General features: G+C 46.1%; 1 protein-coding gene across 2 annotated transcripts in view; it reads left to right on the top strand.

Moving 5' to 3' along the window:
• The window catches only part of LOC119976069 (keratinocyte-associated protein 3), a 76646-nt gene extending 72153 nt beyond the window's left edge, over positions 1 to 4493 (top strand). For both annotated transcript variants that reach the window (XM_038816204.1, XM_038816215.1), the window contains exon 7: positions 3306 to 4493. The gene's annotated coding sequence lies outside the window, so the exon portion shown is untranslated. The remainder of the gene's footprint in view (positions 1 to 3305) is intronic.
• Positions 4494 to 16970: the final 12477 nt, after the last annotated feature.

Genomic DNA, 16970 nt, shown 5'->3' with positions numbered 1-16970 from the left:
CCCCCTCCCACTTCGTTTTCAGCTCCTCTACTGACGCCTCTTCCACCTCCTGCATAAGCTTGTAGATATCGGATATCTTCCCCTCCCCGACCCCCGAGAGCACCCTGTCACTCACCCCCTTCGCGGGGAGCGCAGGGAATCCCTCCACCTGCCGTCTAGCAAATGCCTTTACCTGCAGATATCTAAACATGTTTCCCGGCGGGAGCCCAAATTTCTCCTCCAACTCCCCCAGGCTCGCAAACTTTCCATCGATAAACAGGTCCTTCAGCTGTCTAATGCCCGCTCTATACCATCCCCGAAATCCCCCATCCATGTTCCCCGGGACGAACCTATGGTTCCCCCTTAACGGAGCCTCCATCGAGCCCCCCACTTCTCCCCTATGTCACCTCCACTGCCCCCAAATCTTGAGGGTAGCCGCCACCACCGGACCCGTGGTATACCTCGTGGGAGGGAGCGGCCACGGCGCCGTTACCAGGGCCCCCAGGCTTGTATCCCCACAGGATGCTGCAGCAATTTCTATGGGACACTTTAAATCTTTATGTCAGGTATCCCACCATGCCCTAGTTGGCCATTTTAGGTTCCCACAGGTGGAGCAAGTGTTGGGGACCGTATGGTCTACTCCAGCTCCTCCTTTAGGAACAGTACTCCAGGACAGTACTGTGGGAGTGCTGCATTGTCAGAGGTGCTGTATTTCTTTTTTAAAAAATAATTTTTATTCAAGTTTTCAAAAATTTAACAGAAATAATTAACATGAAAGCAAATATATGCCCAATAAAGGAAAAAACAAACAAACCCTCTTCCGCACCCCCCCCCCCCCCCCGGGTTGCTGCTGTTGCTGACCATCACCTAACGCTCCGCCAGGAAGTCTAGAAATGGTTGCCACCGCCGGAAGAACCCTTGCACCGACCCCCTTAAGGCAAATTTGACCCTCTCCAGTTTGATAAACCCAGCCATATCGTTGACCCAGGATTCTACGCCCGGGGGACTCGCATCCCTCCACTGTAGAAGAATCCTGCGCCAGGCTACCAGGGATGCAAAGGCCAGAATACCGACCTCTTTCGCCTCCTGCACTCCGGCTCCACTGCTACCCCAAATATTGCGAGCCCCCAGCCCGGCTCAATCCTGGAACCAACCACCCTTGACAGCGTCTCCGCGACGCCCCTCCAAAAACCCTCCAGCTTAGGGCACGCCCAGAACATGTGGGTATGGTTTGCTGGGATCCCCGAACACCTGACACACCTGTCCTCTTTCCCAAAGAACCGGCTCAGCCTTGCCCCAGTCATGTGCGCCCTATGCAGCACCTTAAATTGAATTAAGCTGAGCCTTGCGCAAGAGGAGGAGGAATTCACCCTTCCCAGGGCATCCGCCCACGTCCCCTCGTTGATCTCCTCTCCCAGCTCCTCCTCCCACTTACCTTTCAGCTCTTCCACCGAGGCCTCCTCCCCCTCCTGCATCACTTGATAGGTCGCCGAGATCCTCCCCTCTCCAACCCACGTTCCCGAGAGCACCTGTCCTGAACCCCTCCTGACGGCAACAGTGGAAACTCTGCCACCTGACAAACGCCCTAACCTGCATGTATCTGAAGGTGTTCCCCGGGGGGAGGCCAATCTCCCCTCCAGCTCCCCCAGGGTCGCAAACTTCCCATCTACAAATAGGTAGAGGTGTTGTATTTCAAATGACACATTAAACCAAGGAATAGACTGCCCCTTTAGGTGGAAATAAAAGATCCCTCGGTATTAATTTGAAGAAGAGCAAAGGAGTTTTCCTTGGTATCCTGACCAACATTTATTTCTCAATCGAGATTGTCGGGTCATCAATTCTGTTCTCCAACATGGAGATCTATTAATGAGCACAAACCAAACAATTACATAATCCACCCTGGCCATTTATCACTTTGCTGTTTGGGGGAGCTTGATGTGCACACATTGGCTGCTGTGTTTCCCACAGTGGCTATACTTTAAATACTTTATTGGCTGTAATATGCATCAGAATATTCTGAGTTTGTGAAAGGTGCTATATGCAGTCAAGTCCTTGCCTTCCTCCTGAAGCTGGTTCGGTGGGTCCAGAAATCTTTCAGCCTCACTCATTTAGACTTCCTTTTATGGCTGAGGGACTAGACACTTGATTGTGGTGAGGTGGTATCACACCCAAGCTTGATCCTGTTCTGATATCTGGAGGTGGGCACTTTCTCAGGACTCCCGAGTGCCATTGAAAACTAGAAACTCTGTGTGACACCAGCCTTCAGAAGAGCCAAGTATATTTGTTCAAGCGAAGAGCAAATAAATCCTTGTTGTATATGCTCCTGTTAACACAATACCTTTCCAGAAGTAACCACTTGGAAGTGGTGAACCGTAACCCACAGCAAGTACATGTGCCTTCAGGAGAGGAGGGGTTGGTGGGGGGAACTCCTGTCTTGCAGATAAGACTTTTCCCATTTGAAGCTGTTGGAAATTTTGTGATCGGTCTGTGTACTGCTTAGCTGCAGCTGTGCACATTATGAAAATTTTTATATTTTTGGAAGGAGAAGGGGGTGTTCAACTGTTTTCTCGTGTCAAGCAACCTTAAGGGGAGTATCCCACTTTGTGAGCTGAGATTGTTATCTGAGAATGTACATATTTCCATATAAATTAAAAGCAAGGGGCAGCATGTGGCGCAGTGGTTAGCACTGGGACTACGGCGCGGAGGACCCGGGTTTGAATCCCGGCCCCGGGTCACTGTCCGTGGGGAGTTTGCACATTCTCCCCATGTCTGCGTGGGTTTCGCCCCCACAACTCAAAGATGTGCAGGTTAGGTGGATTGGCCACGCTAAATTGCCCCTTAATTGGAAAAAAAATAATTGGGTACTCTAAAATTTAAAAAAATAAATGAATTAAAAGCAAATTACTGCGGATGCTGGAATCTGAAGCCAAAGAGAAAATGGTGGAAAATCTCAACATTGACAAAGCTTTGACAAAGAGTCATCTGGACTCTAAACATTCGCTCTTTTCTCTCCCTGCAGATGCTGCCAGACCTGCTGAGATTTTCCAGCATTTTCTCTTTGGTTTCCATATAAATTAGTGCTTCACCCCTCCATCCCGCACTCTGAATTCTTCATCTTCAACCTTACTCTGTTTCCCTGAGAGATTTTAACATCTCCTCCAAAGGGTGGAACCTGCGCCGGTTCAGCACTCCCTCAGTATTGAGTTCCTGTGTCAGCTTGGATTTTGTGCTCCTAAAGTGGGGTTTGAACCTGAAACTTTTCAGCTCATTGTCATCAAGAATTGCTACAAGTATAAATTTGACATTTACTTTTTGTATTTTTCCAGGGCAACTTCTCCTTTACCATCTTGATGCGGTGTCAGTTATATTGGAATTCACACAAAGCGATTGAGAGCGATGAGTGGGTTTAGGGGAATGTGTGTGCAGTGTTTTGACAATGAGGAAGCTGTACTGGTAATTTAATTTCTGTTTTTAACTTGTAATGTGGAACTGGAGGAGTCAAGTGTATATAAAAGTAACTGCTGTCCATCTCCTTTTGGGAGGAATGCTATTCTGAGCAAGATTCTTATTAACAAAAAAAAATGAACTTCACCCAATGGCCTTGTGTTAATGGTACCACTTGGAATAGCAGGAAGTCAGAGAAGCCAAAAGCTCCAGTGTGCAATTTCCAGTCAGTGCTGAGTTGATTCTGTTACGTCAGAAGTGTGGGTGTTAAATGTGTCAATGTTATTACCAAAAAAGGTATCGGCTAGATTTCCTGCCCCTTGTTTCTGTCCAGATTGAAAGTGGGCATCAACTGAAGAAAGGGGCAGATATGTCTGTGATTCTGTTCATGAAAGCATAATGAGCCCTTTTCATTGTCTTAAGGCTAATGGGTGAAGAATTAGCACCTATAAGAGTCTATTCCTCCCTTTCTGTTTATTCACTGTACACACAGTAAATCCAGGACTGAAGAGCTTGTCTTTTTGATAGCTCGGGGTGAAATGGGACTGAGTGAAATTGACCAGGAAAGCACTGTGATCCAAATCCCCCTGTCTGACTTAGCTGAGGGTAGCGATTGGTAGGATAGCTTGGTAGCTTCAGCAAAACTGAGTCAGAGCTGTGATAACCCCTCTAAATCTCCAGTCGCTCACTTTGCTGGAAACTGCCTGTGGAAAGCATTGTTTGTGATATCTAACCAAACGTCAGCAGACTTTGCAAGATCGACAGTGAAGATTCTGACTTGAAGAGTGATGGATTGGGAGAAGTACCTGAAGGCGACCAACCAACTTGAACCGAGGTGCAGAATTGACACCTTCAGGGAAGGAGAGCGGAAAGGAAAATGTTTCGGAATACTGGTGAATTGTAACATTGAGATGGTATTGAATTGCAAGGACTTGACGTGTTGGTTTTCCCCCAAACGCCACCAAGTGAAATATTTGTGCAAGTCAGTTGTTACTATAAAGTAATCCGAAACTGCAACAAGTGTTAGAATTTTAATGTGGAATCGAAAGGTTCTTAATGAATATTCTTCTTAAAATCATGATTTGTTGATTTTTTTTTAAAGTGACTTTTTAAGAAAACCACTATATCTTTCTTGGTTTAGAAATATTGAATAGGTATGTCAATGTAAGTCTAAAATTAGAGATTGAACCCAATTTTGTTCTCTATTTCTGCTCTCTTCTTCTTTGCCCCCTTCTCTTTATTCCAATCTCCTCCTCTTGCATCCATCTTCTCTTTCCCTACTGATGGTGCTGAAATCTGAGGATCCCTTGCCTTCCCATTCTGACATTCTGCATTTTACCCAGTAAGCTGGGAAAGATACCTACTGGAGTTGCTGCTGTTCCTCCCAGCTGAACAGCTGTAGTTTGCAAAAATGAGAAGTGGCCAGTCCTGTAGATACAGGAGGAATCCTGTCACCTGTCTCGGCCTTTTTTTAAAAAGGGGTGGAATAACAGGTGAGCGAAGAGATATCTGCACCTGGGGTTTCCACTACGGATCATCTGAAACTTCATTTTGTGTGTTGTTTTTTCGGATCTGGTTATCAACTTGAGAACACATGCCACAGAACGTGTTGTTTCTTTGGGTGACAAATGACACCTTTTGCAAACTGTACTAACATCCAGCAAATTGCAGGTTAGACTAACCCAAGCTCCTTTTTACAGGGTAATCCAAATCATGCGCCTTAATGGCCAACATTGGAATTGCAACCTCACCGGTTTCTTTGCTGCAGTTGCTGTTTTTGGTGCCCATTCTGAGCAGAGGCTTCTGATCATTTGGGACAAACTGGGCATAATTTGGCACTACGTAGCCCATCAGCACACACGTTTATTTGCAAATGCCTGAACGCAAGAGGTTTACAGATGGCAAAGATAGTCTGGGGCGTATTTGAATTTCGGCTTAGTGTTAATATCCAATAGTTTAACCAATGCCCTGCGAACCGCTTATATCGCAGTTTAAGAATGAAGGTTTTGCGATGCAAGAACAATTAGTGAGCTGTCTCGATGGAGCATTAAGTTTACTGAGTGCGAGGGCAGCACGGTGATGCAGTGGTTAGCACTGCTGCCTCACTGCGCCGAGATCCCAGGTTTGATCCCGGCTCTGGGTCACTGTCCGTGTGGAGTTTGCACATTCTCCCCGTGTTTGCGTGGGTTTCGCCCCCACAACCCAAAGATTTTTAAAAAATTTTTTTACAGTACCCAATTAATTTTTTCCAATTAAGAGGCAATCCACCTTTCCTGCACATCTTTGGGTTGTGGGGGCGAAACCCACACAAACACGGGGAGAATGTGCAAACTCCACACGGACTGTGACCCAGAGCCGGAATCGAACCTGAGACCTCAGCGCCATGAGACTGCAGGGCTAACCCACTGCGCCACCGTGCTGCCCTCCCGCAACCCAAAGATGTGCAGGGTAGGTGGATTGACCACGCTAAATTGCCCCTTAATTGGTAAAAATGAATTGGGTACTCTAAATTTAAAATTTTTTTTTACTGGGTGCAGTTGAGCAATGGTGGACCCAAGGATTCCTGGCTTTGAACTCTGGTTCTCTGCTCTGTTTGTGGATTTCACCGGGCATCGGGGTGGAAGAAAGAGGAAACGGTGGCAATTAGCTCTGGCGCCCTTGGACACCGGGAGGAGAATCTTGGCCTCTTCGAAAGAAGTGCCAGAGATTTGCTGCAGCTACCTTTAATCAATGATCTCATCTCTGCGGAGAGAGGGGAGCAAATTCATTCTGTGGGCCAAATGCTCACAACCTAAATTTCACTTGGCTCAACTGAATTCCAAAATGACTTTGATGGCACAGCTGGAAAATATCTGAATTGTTGTATTTTAATATTATAAAAAGACAGCAAAAGGCAGATTTTGGTCTTCAGTTCTATAAAATAGGTGGGATTTTATTTTGAATTTTTCATCCCATTATATACGATTGCTGAACGTTATTCATTTATATCCATTGTGTTAAATGTGACTATTTTATTGTCTTCAAATAAAGATTAATAATTGAACTTGTTTTTCCCTATACTTTTCGTGGCGTCATTTTAGGCTCAAAGCCTGGTCTGACTCATTTATTTTTAAATAAACTACTCATGGTAGTGCGATGCAAGTGGCAGGAAGTGGGATTTATGCGCTACAGATATGCTTAGGAGAGCGAGTAGCTAAGTTTTACTGACAAGATATGTTCCACGATTGATAGTTCTGAAGGAACAATATAGGGTAGATGCATGAAGGATGTTCCCAATGGCGGGGGAGTTCAGAGCCAGGAGCTACAGTCTAAGGATACTATTTAGGACTGATGAGAAGGAGCTAGATTAGCTATTAGGGCTAAAGGGATCAAATGATTTGGGGGGAAAGCAGAAACAAGTTCCTGAGTTGGATGATCAGCCATGACCAGAACGAATGGTGGAGCAGGCTTAAAGGGCCAGAATGGCCTACTTCTATTTTCTATGTTTCTATCCTGGTGCACTGGCCAATATTTATTCCTCAATCACCATGACAAAAACATATCATTTGTTCATTATCACCTTGTACTTCGTTAGAGGTTGCTGTGTGCACATTGGCTATCATTTCATCCATTGCAACAGTAACTACACTTCAAAAGTGCTTATTTGGCTGTAAAGGGCTTTAAAATGTCTGGTGATCATGAAGGACACTATCTAAATGTAGGTCCATCTTTTGTTGGATTGGTAGCTTTAATTATTCTGAAGAAAACAAAGAACAATACAGCACAGGAACAGGCCCTTCAGCCCTCCAAGCCTGTAACGGCCATGATACCAACCTTTGCCAAACCCTCAGCATCTACGCCCCCTGGTGACTGACCCCTCCACCCTGGGAAAGAGTGCCCGCCCATCCACTCTATCCATGCCCCTCACAATCTTGTAGACCTCTATCAGGTCACCCCTCAACCTCCGTCCTTCTAATGAAAACAGTCTGAATCTATTCAGCCTCTCTGCATAGCTAACACCCTCCAGACAAGGCAACATCCTGGAATAGGAGTAGGCTATTCAGCCCCCAGTGCCTGCTTTGCCATTCAATAAGTTCATGGCTGACTTGATTTAACTCAACTTAAGTGGACTTAACTCAACTTTCCTGTCTGTCCCCAAAATACCCTTCACTTCGTTGTTAATTAGAACCAAATCTGTCCAACTCAGTCTCGAATATATTCAATGACCCAGCCTCCACTGCTGTCTCCAATGATTAATGACCCTCAAGAGAGGAAATTCCTCTTCATTTCAAATGCAAAGCCCCTTATTTTTAAACTGTGCCCTCTAGTTCCCATGAGGGGCTATATTTTCTCAGCAAAAGGTCTGTCAAGCCCTTCAGAATCTTGTTTCATTCTTCTGAACTCCAATGAGTGCTGCCCACTCAGACTTTCTTCACAGAGAACCCCTTCATCTTAGGAATCGGTCTGTTGAACTTTCTCTGAGCCGCTTCCAATCCAAAAATATTTTTCCTTAAATAATGAGACCAAAACAGGACACAATACAGTATTCTTGGTATGGTCTCACCAATGCCCTGTAAAGTTGTAGCAAAACCTCCCTACTTTTATACTTCCATTATTTAGATCTAAGCTTCTGGACAGAAAAACCTACTTTGCAATAAAAGCCAACATTCCATTTGTTGCCTTAATCACTCGCTGTACCTCCGTTCTAAGTTTTTGTGATTCATGTACAAGGACATCCAGATCCCTCTGTACCGCAGCTATCTGGAGTGTCTTTCCATCTAAATAATATTATGCTTTTCTATTCTTCCTGCCAAAGTGGACAAGTTCACCTTTTTCCACATTATGTTCCATCTGCTCATGTTTTGTCCACTCAATTTATTTGTACCTCTTTGTCGAGTTTTTGCTTCATTCTCACAGCTCGTTTTCCAACCTATTTTTAGAGCACCAGCAAATTTGGCTACAATACAGTCAGTCCCATCATCAAAGTCATTAATATAGATTATAAATAGTTGTGACCCCGGCATTGATCCCTGCAGCACTTCACTAGTACCAGTTTACCAATGACCCATTTATTGCTGCTCTCCGTTTCCTGTTTGTTGGCCAATCCTCTACCCATGCTAACATAGCACCCCCAATACAAAGAATTCTTGTGCAGTAACCTTTTGTGTGGCACCTTATTGAATGTCTTTTGGAAATCTAAAGATACTACATCTACAGGTTCTACTCTATCCACCCTGGAGAGGAGAGAGGGAAGGAGGGCATTGGCCAGTTGGAAGTGCTGCAATCATTTAGCCACTGTGAGTATAGTCATAGGAAAATGCGATAAACTCTCAATCATGTCCGATCCAGCAAGAACGGGAACTCTACAAATCGTAAGGACAGCACAAGAGAGTTGTGTTTGTTATGGAGAGTTTTAACTACTCATCCATTAGAGAGCTAATTCTGGAGGGAGACTCTGAAAGGAAGTATTTGTTGATACTGTTACCAATGGCTTCTTTACTCAGCATATTACAAATATTGGCTTTCCTGCTTAACTGCAACCCTGGGTGATATATCGGTGTCCATGTGAGGGAGCAATTTGTCAATAGGTTCTTGCTGCAGATAATTGATTGCTTGCATTAGATGTCATTAGGGCTCAGTTTTTTTGCATATAGGAAAGGTTGATGTGTTTGTGGTGAAGAATGCTGTTCGAATGATGTTCTGGGAGAGTGAAGATTATTTACATCTAAGCTTCTGGTTAGAAAAACTACTTTGCTGAGATTAAATGTGAGGGCAGAGAGTGAAGTGAAACTTGCATCTCCAAGAGAGATTCATCTTAAAATAATTTTTAAAAAATAATTTCATCTTGAGCTCAAGATTTGTGAAATTGCCAGAAGGTGGTCTCTCTCGCTCCAGTCCATGTCGGCTGCGAGGGGGATGCACATAACTCCTCCAGGAATACCAGTCTATCCAGTTGTGCCTTTTTGTGTCGGTATCCTCGAGTCCAACAAACAAAGATCTGGTGGAATTCTCCCATCTGGGACTAGTTCCTCGGGCGGGGCAGGCATGATGGTGTATAATCTGCTGTCATTTCCAGGCACCATATTGAAAAAGTGCCAACATCGCTGACCCACTATTGCAGTAAGAAGGTGGACCTCTTGAGAGAGAAGATGGATCTGCAGGAACATTGATGACACTGAATCTGGAAGATTCATCTGTAGATGCTCACCCCACCCAATGCTGTGGTGTTTCAGGTCTCCAGGGATGCTGGTGGCCTCCACACTCCGAACTCCGGAGGCGGCCCCACACATTGTTCAGGTGAGTCGCAACATTTGCACGCCAGTTATTCTAGACATGATCTGAACCGGCGTGTTTTCCCGCAGGCTTTGCGGAGAAACTCATGCCGGTGTGTAACCAATTCTACCCCCCCCCCCCCCCCCCCAATCCCTGAATGTGGCATGCGAGAAATTCACCCATCAAGTTAAGCATTGGCAACTGGGGTTCGAAAGGATAAAGTGAAATTGACAACTGTTTTCAGCCACCCACATCTACTTGGGTGGCATTCATGACTTTTATACGAAACATCGGAACAGAAAGAGACTATTTAACCCATCAAACCTGTTCCGCCATTCAATTCGATCATGGCTGATCTGTATTTGAACTCTTATCTATCCCCCCCCCCCCCCCTCCTCACCTTGGTATCACTTAATAACTTTAATTAACAAAAATCTATTGATCTTAGTCTTGAAATACTCAATTCACCCCCAGCTTTTGCGGCCATGGAGAAAGAGTTACATTTTACATTAGCCTTTTGATGAAACAGTGCTTCCTGACATTACCGTTGAATGGCCTAGCTATAATTCTATGGTTATGTCCCCTTGTTCTGGACTCCCTCCACCAGAGGAAGCTGTTTCTCTCTCACAACCCAATCAACGATCTGTCTTCTATTCGGTTTGGCGAGATCAGTGTTTCAGTGAATTGAGCCCTGTGTTCTTTAACAACTATTGCCCTTGTAAACGTCAGGTTGCCATCTGTCACAGCGTTATTAGGGTAGGATGAAATTTATGACCTGTCCCAGGCATTTGTATTTGCCAAGTTGTCCAATGCTCTTTATTGTGCGTAAGGAGGGGGAAAGCAGAAAAACAACTGAATTGAAACCAACTTTGCCCTTGTGTCTCCAGCCACCCACACAGAGCAGCAGTGATTGTAGCTATGGAGAAGTCTGTGACCTGGATAATTGTTATCCCAGTTGCAGATGGAAATGTGCCTGGGTTATAAATACATTGCAGAGCTTGTGCCAGTGACAAGTTAAATATGTTGTTTAGTTATGTGGATCTATCGGTTCATAAACTTAACATATTGCATTGCAGAAGGACATCTACTGGTTGTTTTAAGATACCAACATCTGCTGCATGTCACTGTTAATGTCCTACTTAAAGAAAAGAAAGTCTTGCATTTATTGAGTAGATCAGTGTTTTTCAAACTTTTTTATTCCCAGCACCCATTTTTATCAACCTGCCAACCTTCACTTCCCACCATTTTCACTTACCTTTAATGCGACAGGTGAGCCTGCTTGGTCCCCATGATCTCACTTTCTTTGTCATTCCATGTAACATTTCTGCTAAGGACTTCAGCTGACGGTTTAAGTTCTCGCTGCATCCTTTGAAAAAGATCAAGAGGTTTGTCGTCGAACTCGCCATATTTAGTCTTCAAATGCCTTTGAAGTTTTGAGGGTCTTAAACTTTCATTTGCCAGTACTTCCCTGCAGATAACACTCATGGGCTTTGCATCCTGATTTGCATTGGCAAAATTATCGTAAGAAATCATCTTTTTACTGCTTTGTTCCCGATTTCAATTTCTCCTTTTAAAAAATATATTTTATTCCAAACAATCCATTACAAACAAAATAAAAAGCACCTCCAAAACTCAAGTTATACAAAGTTTGTAAATGTTTCCCTTTTCCCCCTTAAACCTACTACCCCCCCCCCTAAACTGGCATCAAACAGGACCTTCAAACATGGACAGAAACGGCCTCCACTGCGTGTAAAACCCCTCTTCTAACACCCAAAGGGCGAACTTGATTTTCACTAAGCTCAAAAATACATACAAATCCCCCAGCCAGGCCGCGACCATGGGTGGCAATCCTTTTTTTTTTTTTAATTTAGATTACCCAATTATTTTTTCCAATTAAGGGGCAATTTAGCGTGGCCAATCCACCTACTCTGCACATTTTTTGGGTTGTGGGGGCGAAACCCACGCAGACACGGGGAGAATGTGCAAACTCCACACAGACAGTGACCCAGAGCCGGGATTGAACCTGGGACCTCAGCGCCGTGAGGCAGTTGTGCTAACCACTAGGCCACCGTGCTGCCCCTATGGGTGGCAATCCTGACCTCCAGCTCAATAAAATCCATCGCCGGACAATCAGAGAGGCGAAGGTCACAACTTTGGCCCCCTTTTCCTCCATCAGCTCTGTCAAGTCCGATACCCCATAAATCGCCACCAGAGGGCACGGTGCCATCTTGACCCGCACTATCCCCAACAGAGTCTCGAAACACTGGCTCCCAGAAATCCGACAGCTTTCACACCCCCAAAATATATGAGCATGGTTCGCCGGCTCCCTCCCACACCACTCGCTTGCATCCTCCACGCCCAGAAAAAAACCATTCATCCGACTCCATGCCATATGAACGTTGTGTACCACTTTAAACTATATAAGGCTCATCCTTGCACAGGAGGTCAATTGACCCAATGCATTAGTTTGATCCTTACCCCTCCGACCCCAATTCATCCTCCCATTCCCACTTTATCCCTTCCACTGGCGTCTTTGCCCTTTCCCCGCCCCCAAGTCAACGATAGATATTCCCAATCTTCTCTTCCCTCTCCCACTTTGGATTGGATTGGATTTGTTTATTGTCACGTGTACCGAGGTACAGTGAAAAGTATTTTTCTGCGAGCAGCTCAACAGATCATTAAGTACATGAAAAGAAAATAAGTAATAGGGTAACACAAGGTACACAATGCAAATATAAAGACACCGACATCGCATAAAGCATACAGGAGTGTAGTATTAATCAGATCAGTCTATAAGAGGGTCGTTTAGGAGTCTGGTAACAGCGGGGAAGAAGCTGTTTTTGAGTCTGTTCGTGCGTGTTCTCAGGCTTCTGTATCTCCTGCCCTATGGAAGAAGTTGAAAGAGTGAGTAAGCCAGGAGGGCTCTTTGATTATGCTGCCCGCTTTCCCAAGGCAGCGGGAAGTGTAGACAGAGTCAATGGATGGGAGGTGCTTTCACGTGATGCACTGGGCGGTGTTCACGACTCTCTGATGTTTCTTGTGATCTTGGGCCGAGCAGTTGCCATACCAGGCTGTGATGCAGCCAGAAAGGGTGCTTTCTGTGGTGCACCTATAAAAGTTGGTCATGAGTCAATATGGACATGCCAAGTTTCCTGAGGAAGTATAGGTGCTGTTGTGCTTTCTTGGTCATGGCGTCCACATGGGTGGACCAGGACAGATTGTTGGTGATGTGCACATCTTGGAATTTGAAGCTGTCAACCATCTCCACCTCAACTCCATTGATGCTGACAGGGATGTGTACGATACTTTGCTTCCTGAAGTCAATGACCAGCTCTTTAGTTTTGCTGGCATTGAGGGAGAGATTGTTGTCGCTGCACCACTCCACTAGGTTCTCTATCTCCCTCCTGCATTCTTGCTCGTCCTTATTCGCGATCCGGCCCATTACGGTCGTGTCATCAGCAAACTTGTAGATGGAGTTGGAGCCACATTTTGCCATGCAGTCGTTTGTGTACAGGAAGTATAGTAGGGGGCTAAATACGCAGCCTTGCAGTGCCCCGGTGTTGAGGATTATTGTGGAGGAGGTGTTCATCCAAAACCAACAACTTTTCCAGCAGCATATACTCCGGTTTCTGAGGAAACGGGGGTAAGTAACTTTATGCAAAGTCCCGCACCTGCAAATACCTAAACTCACTCCCCCTCGGCAACTCAAACTTCCCTGCAGTTCCTCTAACCCTACAACCTTGCCCTCAGAGAACAGATCCCTTACCTGCGCTACCTCTTCCCCACGCCATCTCCCATACATCGCATCCATCTCCCCCGGTGTGAATCTATGGTTCCCACATATAGGGGCCAGTACAGAAATATGCCCTAACTTAAAGTATCTCCCCAACTGGTTCCAAATGTTGATTGAAGATACCACCACTAGGCTGTTAGTATACCTCTCTGGAGAAAATAAGAGCAAAGGCCCTCAAACCCATTCTCCTGCAAGAGGCTTCCTCCACCTCACCCACTCCGACCCCCTCTCCTCACCAATGTCTCACCTTCCCGGCATTCGACACCCAAATGTATTGCCACAGGTTTTGAAGCACCAGTCACCCCCCGTCTCTGCCTTTGCAAAAAGGCCCAACAAACCCTCGACGTCTTGCTGGCCCACACATATACGGAGATCAATTTATCCACCTTCCAGAAAAATGCCTTGGGAAGAAATATTGGTAGCGATTTCAAAAATAAATAAAAATCTTGGCAGCACGTTCATTTACACAGCCTGTACCCTGCCCACCAGCGATAGTGGCAGGGCGATCCACTTTTTCCGCTCTCCTTTAGACCCCTCTAACAGCCTAGTCAAATTCCACTTGTGCATTGTTGACCAGTCATGAGCCACCTGAATCCCCAAGTGCCCAAACTTTACTGTGGCTACCTTGAATAGCAAGGCCCCCAGGTCCAGACTACTCCTCTGGGCATTTGCCTCACTTTTTCCCACACTTAATTTATACCCCGGATTTCCTCAACAGGTGCAAAGTTCTCTCCATACCCTCCAATGGATTTGCAATGTACAATAATAAATAGTCGGCGTACAACAACATCTTCTGTTCTCTAACCACCTCACCCCTCACAATTGTCTGCTGCTCAATAGAAGACCATAGTGCAATTGCCAGAGGCTCAATGGCCAACGCGACAATAACAGAGACAGCGGACATCCCTGTCTTGTCCCCCTATTCAACTTAAAATACCCCAAATTCATCCCATTCATCCTACACTTGCCATGGGGGATGCATATAGTAACCATACCCATGCAATGAATGTCGGCCAAAACTTCCTCAGAATATCGAACAAGTACCGCCACTCCATCCGATCAAAGGCCTTCTCTGCATCCATTCATACAATCACCTCTGACACCCAACTCCGGGATGGGGTCATAACCACATTCAACAGCTTCCTGATATAACTTGACAACTGCCGCCCCTTCATGAACTCTATCTGATCCTCCGAGACCACATCCAGCACACACTCTTCCAACTGCCTCACCAATACCTTTGTCAAAATATACACCAGTATATCATGGTGCAGACACATACTGATGGACATACACTAGGACCAATCAACATGCACAAACACCGCAGCCAATCACCAGTTAGAATACATGCACTATAAAGGCAGAGGGCATCACTTTTCCCGCTCATTCTGGGTGCTGCCTCTCAGAAGCACAAGAGCTCATCAAGTATAGTACAGACTCACAGCACGTGCTGAGAGATTCAACTGGTTCGGACAGGCACAGGTCTCTAGTTAAACTAGCATTGTGTAAACCCACAGTTATCGTATGTCTATTATTTTATAAGTAGTTAATAAAATAGTGTTGAACCTCCTTCAGTGTTGGTGACATATGTCTGCTTCACAAGTCCACAGTGCCCAACACTTCAACCTTCACATCTGTATATAACGAAATGGGCCAATGGAACCCAAACTACGTCGGATCCTTATTTGGGATCAACGAGCTTGCTGCCTGTGCCTGTGTGGCCAGCAGGTCCCCCTTCGCTAACGCTTCATTAAAAATATTCAAGAGGTGAGGTGCCAACTCCACCAAAAGCTGCTTATAGAACTCAACCAGGGAAGGGCATCATAGTGGTTAGCACTGCTGCCTCACTGTGCCGAGGACCCGAGTTCGATCCCAGCCATGGGTCACTGTTCGTATGGAGTTTGCACATTCTCCTGTGTCTGCATGAGTCTCACCCCCACAACCCAAAGATGTGCAGGGTAGGTGGATTGGCTACGCTAAATTACCTCTTTAAAAAAAACTCAACTAGGAAACCATCCGGCCCCAGTGCCTCTCATTATGTCATCAACCCTGCACACTCCATTATCTCCTGCAGACCCAGTGACGCTTCCAATTACTTCTCCTCTTCCACCTCTGGGAACACCAACCCATCCAAAAACCACCTCATAGCTGCATCCCCCCCCCCCCCCCCCCCCCCACCCACACACACACCCACACACACCCACACACACACACACACAGACACACACAAGGCTCTGATTTATACAACCCCTGGTAAAAGGTCTCAAAAGCTTCGTTGATTTTTTTTCCGGGGCCACCACCAAACCACCCCCACCACCGCCCTCGCCTGCACAATTTTCCTTATCGCTGCATGCTGTCTCAGCTGGTGGGCGAGCAGGCGACTAGCCTTCTCCCCATACTCATAATGAACCCCCCCCCCCAACCGGCGGATCTGACCCACCACCTTCTCCGTTGTCAGCCGATCAAACTGACCCTGCAACTTCTTCCTTTCCGCCAACACCTCCCGAGTCGGGGCTGCTAAATACCTACGATTCACATCTACAAGAACTTCCAACAGCCTTTGAATTACCTCCCTTTCAACTCTATCGCTATAGGCCTTAAAGGAGATAACCTCCTCCCAAATCACCGCCTTCAAAGCCTCCTGGAACAAAGCTGCAGACACCTCCCCATTTTGATTCAATTCCATGTAGTTCCTTATCACCAGTACCACCTTATCACAAAACTTCTTATCAGCCAAAAGCGCCCGAGTTAAACCTCCACCCCAGCCATCTCAAACCTCACGTCCACATACTGCAGCGCATGGCCTGAAATGACTATTCCTGCATTCTCCACGACCCCCGACAGGACCGCCTGTCCCACCTCAAAGAAATCGGGGAGTATACCGATAAAAATCCGAGAAGAAGGAGTACTCCCTCTCCCCGGGGTGCCTAAACCCCCCTGGGTCCACCTCCCACTCCCCCTCCCCCCAGCCCACCATCTGATCCATTAATACCCCCAATTTGCTCACCATCCCCGACTTGGTCTTTGGCTTTGAACTAGATCTGTCTACTCTAGAGTCCCATACACAATTAAAATCGCCCTCCGCCCCCACCATAATCAAATGCTGGCTATCCAGGTCTGGGATGGACCCTAACAGCTACTTAATAAAGTCCATATTGTCCCAATTCACCAAAGCCACCAGTGCCCCTGCTAATATCCCACTCACCATCAAAAACCTCCCCCCTGGGTCCTGCACCTCCCTGGCTACCCCAAATACCACCCTTTTACTGAACAGGATCAAAACCCCCTTGACCTAAAATCACACCCTGCATGGAATGTGTGCCCCACCCATCCCTTTCTTAACCGCATCTGATCCTTTACCTGCAGATGCGACTCCTGCAGGAAGACTCCATCTGCATCAAACTTTTTAGGTGCGCAAACACCCGAGACTGTTTAATCGGACCATTTAACCCATGCACATTCCATGTTACAATCCTTACCGGGGAGCTTTTGACCCCCCCCT

This window comes from Scyliorhinus canicula, chromosome 1, assembly GCF_902713615.1.
Source record: "Scyliorhinus canicula chromosome 1, sScyCan1.1, whole genome shotgun sequence".
Classification (NCBI taxonomy): domain Eukaryota; kingdom Metazoa; phylum Chordata; class Chondrichthyes; order Carcharhiniformes; family Scyliorhinidae; genus Scyliorhinus; species Scyliorhinus canicula.
Note: the sequence above shows the minus strand (reverse complement) of the source record. Positions and strands in the feature narration are given on the sequence as shown.